The sequence below is a fragment of the Sapajus apella genome, unplaced genomic scaffold, assembly GCF_009761245.1.
Source record: "Sapajus apella isolate SASKATOON/1434 unplaced genomic scaffold, GSC_monkey_1.0 scaffold1056, whole genome shotgun sequence".
In the NCBI taxonomy this organism is placed as follows: domain Eukaryota; kingdom Metazoa; phylum Chordata; class Mammalia; order Primates; family Cebidae; genus Sapajus; species Sapajus apella.
In genome coordinates this window covers 4,054-19,988 of record NW_022437982.1, presented here as the reverse complement: position 1 = coordinate 19,988, position 15,935 = coordinate 4,054, and the positions used below count along the sequence as shown (strand labels likewise).

The window sequence follows — 15,935 nt, the reverse complement described above, 5'->3', positions numbered from 1 at the left end:
TCAGGATTACCTCATTATTCTATTTAAAACATATGAAGAGAGAAGATACACTTTTTTCTTCTGGATTAAAGTTTCCCTGGCCAAGTTCTATATGTCTGGTCTTCCTTATTGGCAGGTCATGGGTCCCCGTTCCTACCACAGGAGTTTCTTAACCTGCTGACTTCGCTCCGCTCTTGCATGCGGTGGTGAAGTCTTAAAGGAAACCCAAGAGTTCCTGCTATTTCTGCCCAGGCTACAACCTGCGTCTGGGGTCAGCATCTCCTGAGATGATGTGCAGGAAGACACAGAAGTGCTTTGAAACTCCTCTAGAACTGTGTCCATTTGGATCTTTTTTCTTTAGGAGTCAATGTAACATAATGGAGGACTACAGGGATAGGGTGGACTGAGAGAAGTGGGGAGACGGGCCCTGGGTTTTAGGCAGCCCTAGAGTGTTAGTGGTCAAATGATCTGTGTGGAAAATCAGACAGGCTTTCAAATTCCAGCTCTGCCATCTCCTAACTGTGTGATCCTGGACAACTCCCGGTGTCTCTGAGCCTCAGAGTTGAGGATGGGATATGATCATGTATGCAAAGCAGAATGCCCAGTGAGCGCCCAAGAGATGCTTGTTTTCTCATTAGTCTTGCCCCTCCCATGAACTCACTGTAGAACCTTTGGCAATTCCATTTCCTTCTCTGGGCCTTAATGTCTCCATCTGCAAAATGGGGGAAGAGGCTGGACTCAACTTTTATCTCCCAGGGCTGTTTTAGCATATGAGCCTGTGGTTTCACAGTGGTGGCTGTAGCAATAGCCTAATGGCAAAATCTTATCTCTACATAAAATACAAAAATTAACTGGGTGTGGTGGCACATGCCAATATTTCCAGCTATTTGGGAGGATTGCTCGAGCCAGGGAGGTCAAAGCTGCAGTGAGCCATCATCGCACCACTGCTCTCCGCCTTGGCAACAGAGCAAGAGACCTCCTCGCAAAAGAAAAACAACAAACAAAAAACAGAAAAAACCACAGTGGAAGATAATAAGCCCATATTTGCCACAATGATCATGAACCTATCATGTATTTGTGAAGACTTATATCAAAATATTTGCCTATTACCTTAAGTCTATCCATTCTCTCACTTTAGCTCTATAACTTTAATTTTTTAAATGTATCTTTTTTTAACCAATAATTAAGTTACCCAAAGTCAAAGCTAATTAACTGTAGAGTTCTAACAGACCCAACAGAAACCACTAACTGAGAACCTATGACCATTACACCTCATTCAGAAATGACCTTTTAAACTGATATTTGAGGTATGAGTAAGTATCAGCCAGGCAAGTTGGAAATTAACCCACACATGGAAAAAAAATTGCATATGTGAAAACCCAGATCAAATAAAATATCATTTGAAAACCTAAAATTCAAATAGGTAACCCACTCTACTCAAATTTTAATTAGTTATCAAGTCTTGGTTGAGTGCCTAATAAATGTCAGGAATTCAGCAACTGCCTCTAGATGAGTTCTTTATCCTGTGGAATTATACCCAAAACTTTTATGTACATGTTTTTGGAGAAAAGGGATTTGATATAAAACAGAAGACTTACTGCCCTAAGTTGTTGAAGCCATAATTTCATTTCAATTTCAAAAGCAATTTACTTTAATCAAGCCATTATTTCACTTAAAATAAAACTATGTAAAGAGCTCTACTCTATACACAAAGGAAGAATTCTAGTTAAATTTACCTATAATTTGTTAGGTATCCCCTATGTACCAAATGCTGACAAACTAAAGGGGCTATGCTCCAAATTATACATATTGAAGGAGCCCTACATTAACATACCATAAAATTCACAAACTAGGAACTAATAAGGTATCTTCAACTAAAAAATGTCATATTCTTCCATTTTCAAAACGAATATATTTTTTAAATCCTAAGCCTGGCTGGGCGCAATGGCTCATGCCTGTAATCCCAGCACTTTGAGAGGCCGAGGAGGGCAGATCACTTGAAGTCGAGAGTTCAAGACTGCTGCCAAGTTTGGGAATTTCCAAGGAGAAAGTTCAACCATAACAGAGTGACACAGGGCACCCCCATATTCAAAAAGCTTTCAAAGTGCTTTCTAAACAAGCTTCTCTTTCTCCTTCAATACAACAATATCAGTCACAACTGATGGCAGTATAACAGCTCCATCCATACACTGCTCTAAGAACATCTTGATGGTATAATATGTTGTCATTTGCACCCTACCTGCCACTAGTTTAATTTGGTCAAGTAGCTCCTTCCCTGGAGACTCAAATCCTACTGTTATTAGACTAAAGACAAATGATCTCAACCATGGTCTTGACTTAAACCAATCAATCACTGGCCCTGCATTATAACTGAGCAACAAGTTGGTACAATCACCATGTGCTGGTGGCTGGAGAGCTATCATTAGGGTATTGAATCATTCTGAACCTGGAGACTGTTGGTACGGATTCTGTCACTTGACCCCTACTACTCTGCCCATGCCAATCAGTAGATCACAACAGTACAGTACAGATGGTAGCTCCAAGGATGTAAATTGCGGATCCTTACCTTTGTGGCTTTGGCCATACAGCATTTTAGTTTTGTTCTTTTCTACCAACTAAAGTCACAAGGTATGACTCCTTGAAAACTCCAAGAGTTAAGAGATTCTCATGTATTCCATGAAATAAAAAGCAAAGAAAAATCAAACTTGTCGTTAATGAGATGGAAGTGTTGGATCAAACATTGATTTAGCTGTTCTATGTCCTCCACCTCCCCAATGCCTGGATGTGGTTCATCTGCATCAGATGGATACTGTCCAAATTTGTCACATGGCTCAAAGACTGGTGCCCAGTGAATGGTAATGCAGGTGGAGGCTCAGAGGAATCCATGGGGTCCTCCTTGGTGAACAATGGTCTTGGTTGCTGAAGCAATCGTATTCTGATTGGTTCCTATGCCCAGATCTATTTATGAAAGGAATAATAATTATTAGAGAGTAGGCGCATACGTAAATGGGCATTAGTACTGAATATATTGCTTATGAATAGGAAAGAAATAGGATTATAACATTATTGAATTAAGGAAATAAAATAGAGAATAAATATTTGAATATTTTTAAGAGTGTGTAAGAGTCAAGTTAATTTTAAAAAATGCAGAATTTGATTTTATTTGGCTAAAATAAAAAAACAAATGGTAGGAACAAACAATAGTTTCTCTCTACTTTCTCCTCACCATCATTTACCAGTCATGACACAGTTCTTCAATGAATCCGACACCTAATTCATGTTTTTCCCAATCTATCCACTTTCTCCCATCAACTTCAGCATCTCTGTAGATTCTCTACTCCAAGCAGAAATCAGCAGAGAGTTCGTTTCAAAGGAAAGATAATAAGCTTTCTTTTCAGTATGTTAAATGTGAAACAGTAAGATACCTAAATGGAAATATTCAGTAAGGTGTAAATGGGGAACATGAAATCAACAAAATGGTTAAGAAAAGGAGATACCAATTTGATTACCATAAATACAGAAGTAATTAATGAAACTGGGTGTGATCTCAGGAAAAGGTAATATAGAGACAGAATAAGCTAAGTGTTTATTCTGGCCTTCTATATAATGTTATGCCTAACCCTAGATCACTTTGTTTCTGTCATCTTGCTCAAAGCTGCCACGTACTACTGGATAAAAAGTTACGGAATCCTTCAAAGTGAGTTCATTACAAGTTCATTTTAATTTTGACAGAATACTACTTCTAAGCAATTGTTTATTCTCTTATTGTGGATTCATTAGAGTGCAATGATTTCTAACTTATGAGCTTTCAGCCTCCTGGGAAGCTGCAAAATTAGTTATCTCAGTGGGTACCCAGGGCAATGCATTACATAAAGACTATCTCTCACATACATGTACTAACATTTTTCAAATGTGCAGTCAATGTTGTGGTTAATAAAATACAAAGTTATCTAACAGAGAACTGAGTAGTAGCTTTTTCTAATATGCATATTATCCATTGGTGTATACTAAAAACATAACTACAATCATGGGGTGGTCCACAAATTGTTTCGAAGTTAAACAAATTGTCATCTTCAAAATACTGGTAACCACTGCCTGAAAGGACTCCCCACAGCACTTAAACATCCTTTCCACATTCTAAGCTTCCAGTTATCCTCTGCCCTCTCTACTTCTGCTTTCATTTTCCCAAGGAAATCAAACACATCCTCACAGGTACTCTCAACTGCCTCAATGCATCTGAATTCATTCTTTCTCCTCTACCTCTGTAAGTATTTGATGATTTAGCAATTAATGGTGTTTCTCTTTCTTTTTAGGAATAAATCATCAACACATAACACCTGATTCTATCTCTAACCTGGCCCCCAACCAAAAATATCAAACAAGTTTAGTCTCACCTTCTTCACAAGTTTCTTCCTTTCTGCCTAAACACATTAACAGATGTCACCTATATGGAAAAAACTTTATTTGATTCTGCTCTATGTTCTAACTACTATTTTATCTCTTCTTTTTGCTGCCAAGTTCTCAGGGTTAGCAAACTACAGGCTGAGCCAGCCACCTGTTTTTGTAAGTAGGGTTTTATTGACAATAGCCACCCCCATTTCTATAGGTATTAATCTAAGGTAGCTTTCCCACAAGGGCCGAGTTGAGTAGTTAAGATATCACATGGCTTGGAAACCCAAAATATTTTCTATCTGGCTTCTTATAAAAACATTTGCCAATCCCAGGGGCTCCAAGCATGATCTACATTCAATGTCATTGTTTCCTGGGGAAGCAGGATGCTCTTAAAAATTCTGGAGCAAGGGCCGGGCGCGGTGGCTCAAGCCTGTAATCCCAGCACTGTGGGAGGCCGAGGCGGGTGGATCATGAGGTCAAGAGATCGAGACCATCCTGGTCAACATGGTGAAACCCCGTCTCTACTAAAAATACAAAAAATTAGCTGGGCATGGTGGCGCGTGCCTGTAATCCCAGCGACTCAGGAGGCTGGGGCAGGAGAATTGCCTGAACCCAGGAGGTGGAGGTTGCGGTGAGCCGAGATCGCGCCATTGCACTCCAGCCTGGGTAACAAGAGCGAAACTCCGTCTCAAAAAAAAAAAATTCTGGAGCAATAAGGTACGATGAGTAAAAGAGCATTTCAGTATCAGTTTTAAAAACAGCATATAGGGCGGCTATAACAGAAGACCATTTCAGAAACTAGTGCAAGAGAATCAGCATTTGGTTTAAAGGGAGGAAAATGAAAAGTATGCATTTTTGAAGGAATAAGCATTAAGACTAGATGACCACATGTCATAGAGACAAAGCTAACAGCAAAATTTTAATCCTTGATGATGTAGCTCTCAAAATTCTCTCCTAATCTACCCTATACGTACAGCTCTTCATATTTTCCTGGCTTTTTGACTGTGGCATTACTGAAATCCTAATACTAATTCCATACATTCTGTGCACCAGGCATTCCCCATGCTTGTTATCTAACTCGTGGGTAAACAAATACTTTGGTAAGAGGCAGTACTAACAAAATTGGCTGAATGAGAGCACAGGGCCAATGTCAGAGGTGGATGGAGTAATCTCGTGTACCTCACACCTTGGGAGGCTGAGGGAGAATAGCTTGACCCCAAGTGTTCAAAGTGACAGTGAGCGATGATCACCACTGCACTCCAGCTGGGGTGATAGAGCAAGACCCCAATTCCAAAATTAAAAAAACATGAACTGATAAAGCTGTTTACGTCTGTGCTAGTTATAAAAATGTGTACAAAATACAAACTTAATAAAGATCTAACTAAAATTGAGAGAAAGCCTAAACTTTGGGAATAAATACATAAAGTGAAACACTTCGTACTGTGAGCAGATTAAATCCTTCTCAGCCTTCATTTTTTAAACTCAAAATCATTCCCCAACAGACTAAATTAAGGTCCCCTTTTATAGGCTTTCATAGCACTTTACCTTTCAAAACACTCCTCACATTTCTAATTACTTATTCAATGTAACTATCCCAGAAGCACAGATCACAATTCCCAAGAAGGTAGGAACTATATGCACTCTGCTAAACAAAGAATCACCAAAGCCAAGTGGAATAACTGGTATTTTGGGGGCCATCTCTAGGTATTTGTTGAATTCATAGATGAATTATAACACCAGGCATTTGTTCTTCAGCCCTGACAAATCTAGTATGTGCTTAAAATACAGAAATTATGATGGGATGAATTTCTCTGTTGTCTTTTAACTACTCCAAAGTCTCAGAAATTTTCATATCATCAACCAAAACTCTACATAGGAAATGTTTCCATTAGGTAGTGATGGACTACTGACTAAAATGAGAGCTCTGGAAAAATACGCATGTGTCCAAAATCAGGGACAGCCCAAAGAGCAATAACAATGCCAATTTATTCTTTTTTCAACTTCTAGCTATACACATAAAATTAAAATAGTCGTTTTCTTAGTCTCCAAAATTTCTGCCCAAAATGTCAGGGTATGGTGATGGTAGTTCTGATAACAGAACCAGCTTAATTCCAAGAAACAAATGGACAAGAGCCAAAAACGTACTACATTCCTACTGCAGTTGTTTGTTTTGCAGAATAAATAAACCAACCTGTAATGCTTTTCTTCTCGGAGGTATCATGTTCCTACCTGTGCCCTTGTTGCACTGTCCTTCCTATGCTGTTACTGTCACAATTGAATGTGGCTGTCTGAATAATGCTAACAGCATTTATCAGTTTATATTGAAATGTTAGCCTCAGAGGCATTCAAATAAAAGACAAATCCTTTCCTTTTTATTTAATAGGGAAATTAATTCTAAAAGAAGTCAAAGGAATTATGCTTCTTTCAAAGTCCTCACTGGATCCATCCTGAGGATCCAGTGTGGACTTAAGATAAAACACAATTCCAGTGCAGCACAGAAAAAATTAAAGAGCTAAATTACAGAGTTACAAATTTGTACTACTCTTGGAGCCATCCCAAAGGAAAAGGATTAAGAATAGAGCCACAGGCACACCTGTGAATGTATGCCAAAAATAAACCACAGAACCATAATAAAAACTGACTTCCTTGGGTCTAAGGATTTATCTCTTTCCCTGAAATGTAGAAAAATGAATTTAACAATTTAGCCCCTATGGCCTTTAAGAGGATTTTGTACCGTCTGTACTTGAAAATTGTGCTTGGCGTAACGTGCTCTCTTATTTAGGTAGCTTATGTATGCCAGGGTTAAGGTCTGCCTGAGGCTGTTTTGGTTTATGTTACTGCTTTAATTACATTCAAACGAATTTACTTTTAAAAAGTGTATTCTCAGAGGACAATATATATGTTTTTTACACACATGCACACACATTCTGAACTCAGAGGCTTTCTCAGTTTTCTGATCCCTGTACATCATTCCCAAGTATACTAACTAGATAACAAAATCAGATTATCTCACACAGACTCCTCAATCTACCCATCAGGAAACTGAAGTACAAAGAGACAGGAGGCCTATCTAAGGTTACGCAGCTGGTTAAGGACACAGCAAGAAGTGCATCACATTTCTGTGATTCTCAGCCAACTGTTCATTAAAATTTTTAAATTTTCTTTTTTTCTTTCTGTTGCCCAGGTTGGAGTGCAGCTCCGCAATCTCCGCTCACTGCAAGCTCCACCTCCCAAATTCAAGCAATTCTCCTGCCCCAGCCTCCCAAGTAGCTGGGGCTATAGGCACGCCCCACCACACCCAGCTAATTTTTGAATTCTTGGAGTTTCACCATGTTGGCCAGGCAGGTCTCGGAACTCTTGGCCTCATGATCCACCTGCCTTGGCATCCCAAAGTGATGGTATTACTGAGTGGCTGTACCCAGCCCCAAATAAAATTCTCAAGTAACTTCAAATTAAGATTTTTTTTAGGCCGGGCGCGGTGGCTCAAGCCTGTAATCCCAGTACTTTGGGAGGCAGAGGCGGGTGGATCACAAGGTCAAGAGATCCAGACCATTCTGGTCAACACGGTGAAACCCCGTCTCTACTAAAAATACAAAAAATTATCTGGGCATGGTGGTGCGTGCCTGTAATCCCAGCTACTCAGGAGGCTGAGGCAGGAGAATTGCCTGAACCCAGGAGGCGGAGGTTGCGGTGAGCCGAGATCGCGCCATTGCACTCCAGCCTGGGTAACATGAGTGAAACTCCGTCTCGGGGGAAAAAAAAAAAAAAAAAAAAAAAAATTTTTTTTAAAATCCTTCCTTCATTGCGATATTTGCATTGGTTCTAATACCTAAATTTACCTCACAAATATCCATTTCACCTCCCAGCAGAGTTTAAAAACTATAAATAAGACATTTTAGGTGAAAGGAAAACACATATTTGTCAGTTTATCATCCAAGAATCTCCTAAGTTAGTACTCAGACTTTATCAATCCCATGACCAGAAAAGACGTTTCCTATATAAGATCCTAAAATATCATGAAAATGGAAATGAAACTTATCTACAAGTTAAAATAGCTTAACAAATATAAACCAGCTATAGAATAACTGCAAAGGCTCTTCCCATTCAAAAGAGGGAGCAGTATTCATTCACTAAATTATTTTAAACTAGACAACTTAAGGCTTATTTATGCTTTCACAATTTACTTAGTATAATCTTTAATCAATCCTTCTGCTCCTGCTCTCAGTCTACCAACTGGTCACTCCCTAGATGTTCCTTCTTGGTGACACAGACATCCATCTCACGCCAATTTAAATCCACAGCCTCATTTTCAGTCCAAATTGCATTGGAATGTGAGGAATACACACTACTTTCGACGTAAAATTTCTTTCTTACTCTTAGTGAGCTGCCCTGACAGTGACAGGTGAAACACAATTGACTAAGGAGTTGAAATGTCTGCCATTTTTCAAATGTGATGGCCACTCTGAACCAAATCTGACCGGGGTGGAAAATCCAAATGTGTAAAACAAAGGTCACAAAAGACAGAGCACAGTATTTCGCTGGGAAAATATTAAGCTAAATTTAGTCACATTAGCCCCAGCTGTTCTTCAGATATAGACATGATTTTTAGGAGAACTAATCCTATCTGGAAACATTTCCTTCATCTTTCCCTCAGCCCTTTTCCTTTGGCCATTCAGTTTCTCACCCGGTAACTATCATATTAATATCATCCTCAGTTGCGATCCTTCCTGAGTTTATTCTTCATTCTCAGATGCTCTTGAAAGCAATGCTAGCTGGGCGTGGTGGCTCACGCCTGTAATCCAAACACTTTGGAGGCCAAGGCGGGCGAATCACCTGAGGTCAGGAGTTCAAGACCAGCCCGACCCCGTCTTTACAAAATAAAAAAATTAAAAAAAAAAAAAAAAAGTAGTAATGCTAAACTGTCTCCAAAGCATAATACTTTCCCAAATATACACACAATCCATTTAAAAGTCTTTGTATGTGATTGCCTAAGCATTCAAAACAAAGTCATTTCTCTAACAGTCCTAGGAAAAAAATTTTAAAATAAAGAAAAAAAGCCCCCACAAAGTCAAGAGCTTTTGAGGGGACCTGAAAAATCATCAAATTGAACGCTCTCCTTTTATACTTGGAGAAACGAGCTCAGAGAATCTTATTCACCGAGCTAAAAAGGACCTAATGGAGCCCCTAATTCAACCATGTAATCTCAAATAATCGTAAATTCAGCCTCACTTAGAGCTTTCTGGAGTCGCCAGCGAGTCAGTGCCTGAGCCACGGCTAGAACCCAGGCCTCCTGACTCCCAGCCACAGCTTTTCCACAGCACCGGCCGCTTCCCAAAAGTTGCAGGCAACTGTCCGCTCACAGAATGGGAGGGATAAGGGGCGCCTTAGTAAACACAGTCCAAGTCTCCTTGTTTTGCATGAGGAAAGGGACACAGCTCCCGAAATACTGGATTCCACGGCTGCAGCTGCTGCTTCTGACAGCAGAGGCGAGAGGTGGCCCAAGACTAGTCGGTCCTCAAAGACTGGACTCCCTCTCGGCGCGCCGGGAGTTCCGCGCTTCCCTGACTGGCTTCCCTCCAAGACAGGGGGGCCTTGCTTGCGGGGATGTAAAAAGGGCAGATACGCCACCCCACCGAGACCCTGGACGCCCAGCAGCTCCTGAACCACAGCCTTAGAGCCCGGAGGGCCAGGGAGACGCGGAACCCCACACCGGCAGCCCGGCCGCGTCGGGCGGCGCGCAGCTTAGGGGCCAAGAGTTGCGCCCCGCCACGAATGAGGGGCGGACGGGAGATGCCGAGGCCGGCGAGGGACATGTGCTAGTTCCACAGCCTGGCGGGCGAAATGGAGGGTAGGCAGGGGTCCCGGGCCGCGGGCGGCTCGGGGTCCGTCACTCACATACTCACTGCAGCGGCTGCAAACAGGAAGCGCCAACCGGGAACCCAAACGCGTAGGAGAACGGGGAGGGGCGAGGACAAATGAGGTAAGGAGGCCGCGTCCGCTCAGACCCGGGAGGAGGGCAGGCACTTCCGGGGACAACACGGCTCTCTCCACCGCCTTTCCGTCCCCGCCTACCTGCCTCGTCTAGTGTGCGCATGCGTACTGAGTGTGAACCCTTTCTCTGCCCCACCCACAACCTTTAGGTTTGCCTTCCTGGCTTTGCACCTTCCTCTTACCATCTTCTCTTGAAGCTACCTAGGCTGTGTCTATCATTTGAATGACTCATATGAAAGAGATGCTATTTACCGGGCAAAAGCCGGAGAGTTCGTGCCCTGTACGCCCGCGAGGAAAACTACAACTCCCATGACGACACCTGCGGGATTGAGGCCGAGCTCCGCCTCTTTCTCCCTGGCGCTGGGAGGACGCCTTCCCAGCGCCACGTGGCGGGGGAGCTGGGCTGCTGGCATGGGCGACTAGGGCCGGCGCGGCGGACTGCTTGGTCGGCAGACCTGGGCAGCTCTGGAGCGGGAAACGCCTACTTGAGAGCCCATAGCTTCAAGCTTCTCCCTTGCGCTCCCGATTTTAGGCTGATCGCTTTTATCTTTTTATCTTTATTTGGGCGCTTCCTCCCCTGTTTCTGGAATTCCAAGCAACAGATTTAATACTTTGTGAATCTTAAAGAGCTGCACTCTTGCTAAATATTGGAGTTAATGCTGATCCTTTAGAAGCCTCTGAAGGCTGCAAGATTGTGCTGGGAGCCTCTGGCTTCATTTGCCCTTCTCACACCTTATTTTAATAAAAGCTAAACCCATTTGTACAACTTTAGAAATAACGGTCGACCTAAAGGAAAAACTGAGGCAAAGTTAACATAAGCAGAGAATTTATGAGGGCCAAGTTTGATGAATACAACCTGGGAGCATCGATTCAAGTTGCCCTTAATATATGATCCAGTAAGCAGCAGTTTCAAGTGAGTTCTTTGTCTTGTGGAGCCCCAGGCTTGGATTACAGGCGTGAGGCACAACACTTACTTGTAGCGGTTACAAGTGAATTTGTTTTTGTTATTGTTGTTTTGAGACGGAGCCTCGCTCTGTTGCCAGGCTGGAGTGCACTGGCACGATCTCGGCTCACTGCAACCTCCGCCTCCCGGGTTCAAGCAATTCTCCTCCCTCAGCCTCCCCAGTAGCTGGGACTACAAGCACCTGCCACCACTCCCGGCTAATTTTTTTGTACTTTTAGTAGAAACGGGGTTTCACGCACTGTGTTAGCCACGATTTTTTTTTCTTTTTTTTTTTTTTTTTGAGAAGGAATTTCACTCTTGTTGCCCAGGCTGAAGTGCAATGGAGCCATCCCGGCTCACTGCAACCTCCGCCTCCCGGGTTGAAGGCGTTCTATTGCATCAGCCTCCCAAGTAGCTGGGGTTACAGGCATCTGCCATCACATCCAGCTAATTTTTGTATTTTTAGTTGAGACGGGTTTTCACCATGTTGGTCAGACCGGTCTTGAACTCCTGCCCTCAGTTGATCAGCCTGCCTGGGCCTCTCAAAGTGCTGGGATTACAGGCATGAGCCACCGCGCCCGCCCACGGGTGAATTTTTGCAGGAAAAAAAGAAGAGGCTTCTGCTAAATTGCATACCAATAATTTACACTAAAAAAAACATAAGCTATCCATTGGCTACACATTGTTCTTTCTATCACAAATTCTAGGAACACGAAGATAAAGGGTGATGCAGGTACAGAGAAGAAAAGAAAAAAAATCCTTTAAACAATTGCCACTCCGTGACACATACCCCACTCCCACCTCACCCCCACATGGGATGGTGTTAACTGAGGTCCCATACTCAGGTCCCTGTGAGCCTGATAAATTTTGAATGCCTGCCTGGCTGCTGGCGCGTTGCTCTCACCTGTAATCCCAGCCGCTTGGGAGCCCAAAGTGGGAGGATGGCTTAAAGCCAAGAATTTGAGACCAGCTGGGGCAATACAACAAGAGGCTGTCTGTGCAAAAAATCAAAAAAATTAACAGGGTGGCTGGGTGCAGTAGGTCAGGCCTATAATTCCAGATAGGATACCCCCAGGCGGCCATGATGGCACACGACTATAATCCCAGCTACTCGGAAGGCTGAGGCAGGAGAATCGCTTCGACCCGAGAGTAGGAGGTTGCAGTGAGCTGTTACACTCCACCCTGGGCAAAAAGAGAGAAACTCCATCTCATTTAAAAAAATAAAATAAAATAAAAGATTAACTGGACATGATGGCCCACGCCTGGAGTCCCAGCTGTTCCTGGCTGAGGTGGGAAAATCGTTTGAGCTGGGGAGGTCGAGTCTGCAGTGAGCCAAGATCGTACCACTGCAATCCAGAATGAGACCCTGTCTGAAAAAAAATGTTTAAATTCCAAACACAGTGCCTTACGGCTGTAAACCCAGCACTTTGAGAGGCTGAGGCAGGCAGATCGAGTTGAGCTTGAGCTCAGGAGTTGGAGACCTGCCTGGGCAACATAAGGAGATCCCATCTATATTTAAAATAAGATCTATTTTTTAATTTAAAAATTCAATAAATAAAAATATATTTAAAAAATAAATCTTTTTATAAAAATAAAAATGTTTCAATAGTAAAAATCAGCCAGGTGTGGTGGCACACGACTGTATTTTTTTTTTTTTTTTGAGACGGAGTCTTGCTCTGTCAACAGGCCAGGGTGCAGTGGTGCAATCTTGGCTCGCTGCAACCTCCGCCTTCTGGGTTAAAGCGATTCTTCCGCCTCAGCCTCCCAAGTAGCTGGGACCACAGGCGCGTGCCACCACGCCAGGCTAATTTTTTTGTATTTTTAGTAGAGACTGGGTTTCACCGTGTTGGCCAGAATGACACGACTGTATTTCTAGCTACTAAGGAGGCCAAGGTGAGAAGATTTGCTTGAGCCTGGGAGTTCAATGTCATAGTGAGCTGTGATCACACCACTGCACTCCAGCCTGGATGAGAGACCCCATATCTTTAATTAAAAAAAAAAAATTGTTTTTGCATACCTTTAAAATAACTTAGACTCCTCTGAGCTATTTTTCTTCTCTCATAATGAAACAGGCCTTTTTCAATTCTCCCCAAGGTAAGTGTAAGTTTGATCATTTTCACCAACATTTATTGAACATGCATCTGTTAAGAGACAGATGGTGTTAGAAAGTGCAGATAGGCCGGGTGCAGTGGCTCTTAACCTCTAATCCCAGCACTTCAGGAGGCCGAGGTGGGCAGATCACCTGAGGTCAGGAGTTCGAGACCAGTCTGGCCAACATGGAGAAACCCCATCTCTTTTTAAAAAAAAAAAGAAAGAAAGAAAGAAAGTACAGATAAGTCGTAAATTTTTAAGTCACTGGTCTCAAAGAGCCAGGAGTCTAGCAGGGAAAACAGTTATATTCTAGGAGTTTGGCCAGAAAAGAATTAGAACATTTAATTAACATTATGGGGTAAGTGCTGGGAAGAAGAAGGACAAGGTACTATGAAAAGGTAAAATTGGAGAACCACTTTGCAGAAAAGGAAACAGGCATAGAAGCACATCACAGATTACTGGATTGTTTGGGTAATATGTATTGTGTAAAACAAAAGTCACCTTTTTTTAAATATTAAGCTTTTATTAAGTGCCAGGATTACTCCTGTATGTCTATTATAATATTTAAATTTCAATAACACTTTGTAGTTTTGTTTTTTTTTTTTTTTTTGAGAAGGGATCTTGCTCTATCTCCCAGTCTGGAATGCAGTGCTGTAATCACAGCTCACTGCAACCTACCACCCAAATGATGCTCCCACCTTAGCCTCCCAAGTAGCTGGAACTAAAGGCATGCACCACCATGCTGAGCTAAATATTTTTTTAATTAAAAAAAATTTTTTTGTAGAGATGGGTCTCCCCATATTGCCAAGGCTGGTCTCCAGCTCCTGGGCTCCAGGCCTCAAGTGACCCTCTCATCTCAACCTCCCAAAGGGCTGGGATTACAGGTGTGAGCCAGTGAGCCCCACCAACACTTTCAAGTTGATTTTTAAATTCCCATTTCACACACGCACAAAAAGGAAACAGACATAGGAAGGCCAAGTAAAACTTATAGAAGGCCACAAGTATAGGAAATACAGTTATATGCTTCATAATGACACTCCACTCAAAAACAGACTGCATTATATAATGGAGATTATTTTATCATATTTTTACTGTACCTTTTCCATGTTTAGATACACAAATACTTACCATTGTGTTATAGTCACCTACAGTATTCAGTACATTAACATGTTGTACCAGTTTGTAATCTAGGAGCAATAGGCTACATCATGTAGCCTAGATGTGTACTTGACTACACCATCTAGGTTTGTGTAAATACACTCAATGATGTTTGCACAATGATAAAATCACATAACAATGCACTTCTCAAAATTTGTCCCCGTCATTAATTGATGCATGACTGCACTCCTAATTACCATGTCCCATCTTCCCACTGTCACACATGCATTCAACAAAAATTTACTGCTTTCCCATGCTTAGAATGCTTCAGTCAACTCCTTTAGTTTATGTCTTAAAACTTTGGATGGCATAAAAGGCACTTCGTGAGCTGACATCTGCCTACCATTGACACTGAATCGTGAGCAGTTGCCAGAACACACTATGCTCTCCCACATCTGTGCCTTTGCAGAGAACACTCCACTGCCTGTAAAGTCCTTCTCCCTGTCCTTCTAACATACACCCACTCACCCTATTCTGCTGAAGTTTTAGGTCTTCAGGGAAACTTTCCACCTCAATCTGTCTCCACATACACACATACATGGCATTTGTCTTTCTAATTGAAGCTTTTTATCTTATTTTTTTTGACACAGGGTCTCACTCTGTCACTCAGGCTGGAGTGCAGTGGTATAAACAGAGCTCACTGCAGTCTCCACCTCCTCGGCTCAAGAGATCTTCCCACCTTAGCCTTGCAAGAAGCTGGGACTACAGGCATGCATCACCACACTGCACTTGGCTAATTTAAAGATATATATATTTTGTAGAGAGGGGATCTTGCCATGTTGACCAGGCTGGTCTTGAACTCCTGGGTCAAGCAATCCTCCCACCTCAGTGTGAACCACCATGCCCAGCCCCTACTTCTTGCAATCATGGGTGGCAGCATGCACAAGTATCCTGAAGTCTTTCTTATAGAGCATCTTCTAAAGAGACCAAAATTTATTTGAGAAGGGAAGCACCTGTTCTCCCCAGGGCAATGGCAGTAGTACATCAACAGTGAATAGCCGAATTGGGATGAGGGGCCAGGACAAAGCAGAAATCTGCTGCAGAGAGCAGAAAAGTTAAATGATATTCTGTAGCAGGATCTGGGCAAGCAGCACTCATCCATATCCTTCGCATTGTAAAGAGAGGAGCTACCTCTTCCTTTTTATTTTCCAGTTTATTAGTGGCTCCTAGAACCTCTGAGAACCAACTTACTTTGACCTCTTAACAATGCCTTTTTAGCCACTTCAGATATATTATCTCTTACCCAGCTGTGAGTGACTCTCTAAGGGAGGGATTAGCCCCACCTCAGTAGTATGGAAAGGGAGACTTGGAGTGACCAAGTGACTTGCTCTGAATGAAACAGCTGGGAAGTGGTGAAGCTGGAATTAAACTCAAGTTATGT

The 15,935-nt window shown here is 42.3% G+C and overlaps 1 long non-coding RNA gene across 1 annotated transcript; it reads right to left on the bottom strand.

Moving 5' to 3' along the window:
- Window positions 1-952: 952 nt before the first annotated feature.
- LOC116546559 lies at window positions 953-10,734 on the bottom strand. The gene is made up of 2 exons (XR_004266762.1): window positions 10,267-10,734; window positions 953-1,502 (listed from the first exon to the last, which is right to left on the bottom strand). It is a non-coding gene; the product is annotated as an uncharacterized LOC116546559 (long non-coding RNA).
- Window positions 10,735-15,935: the final 5,201 nt, after the last annotated feature.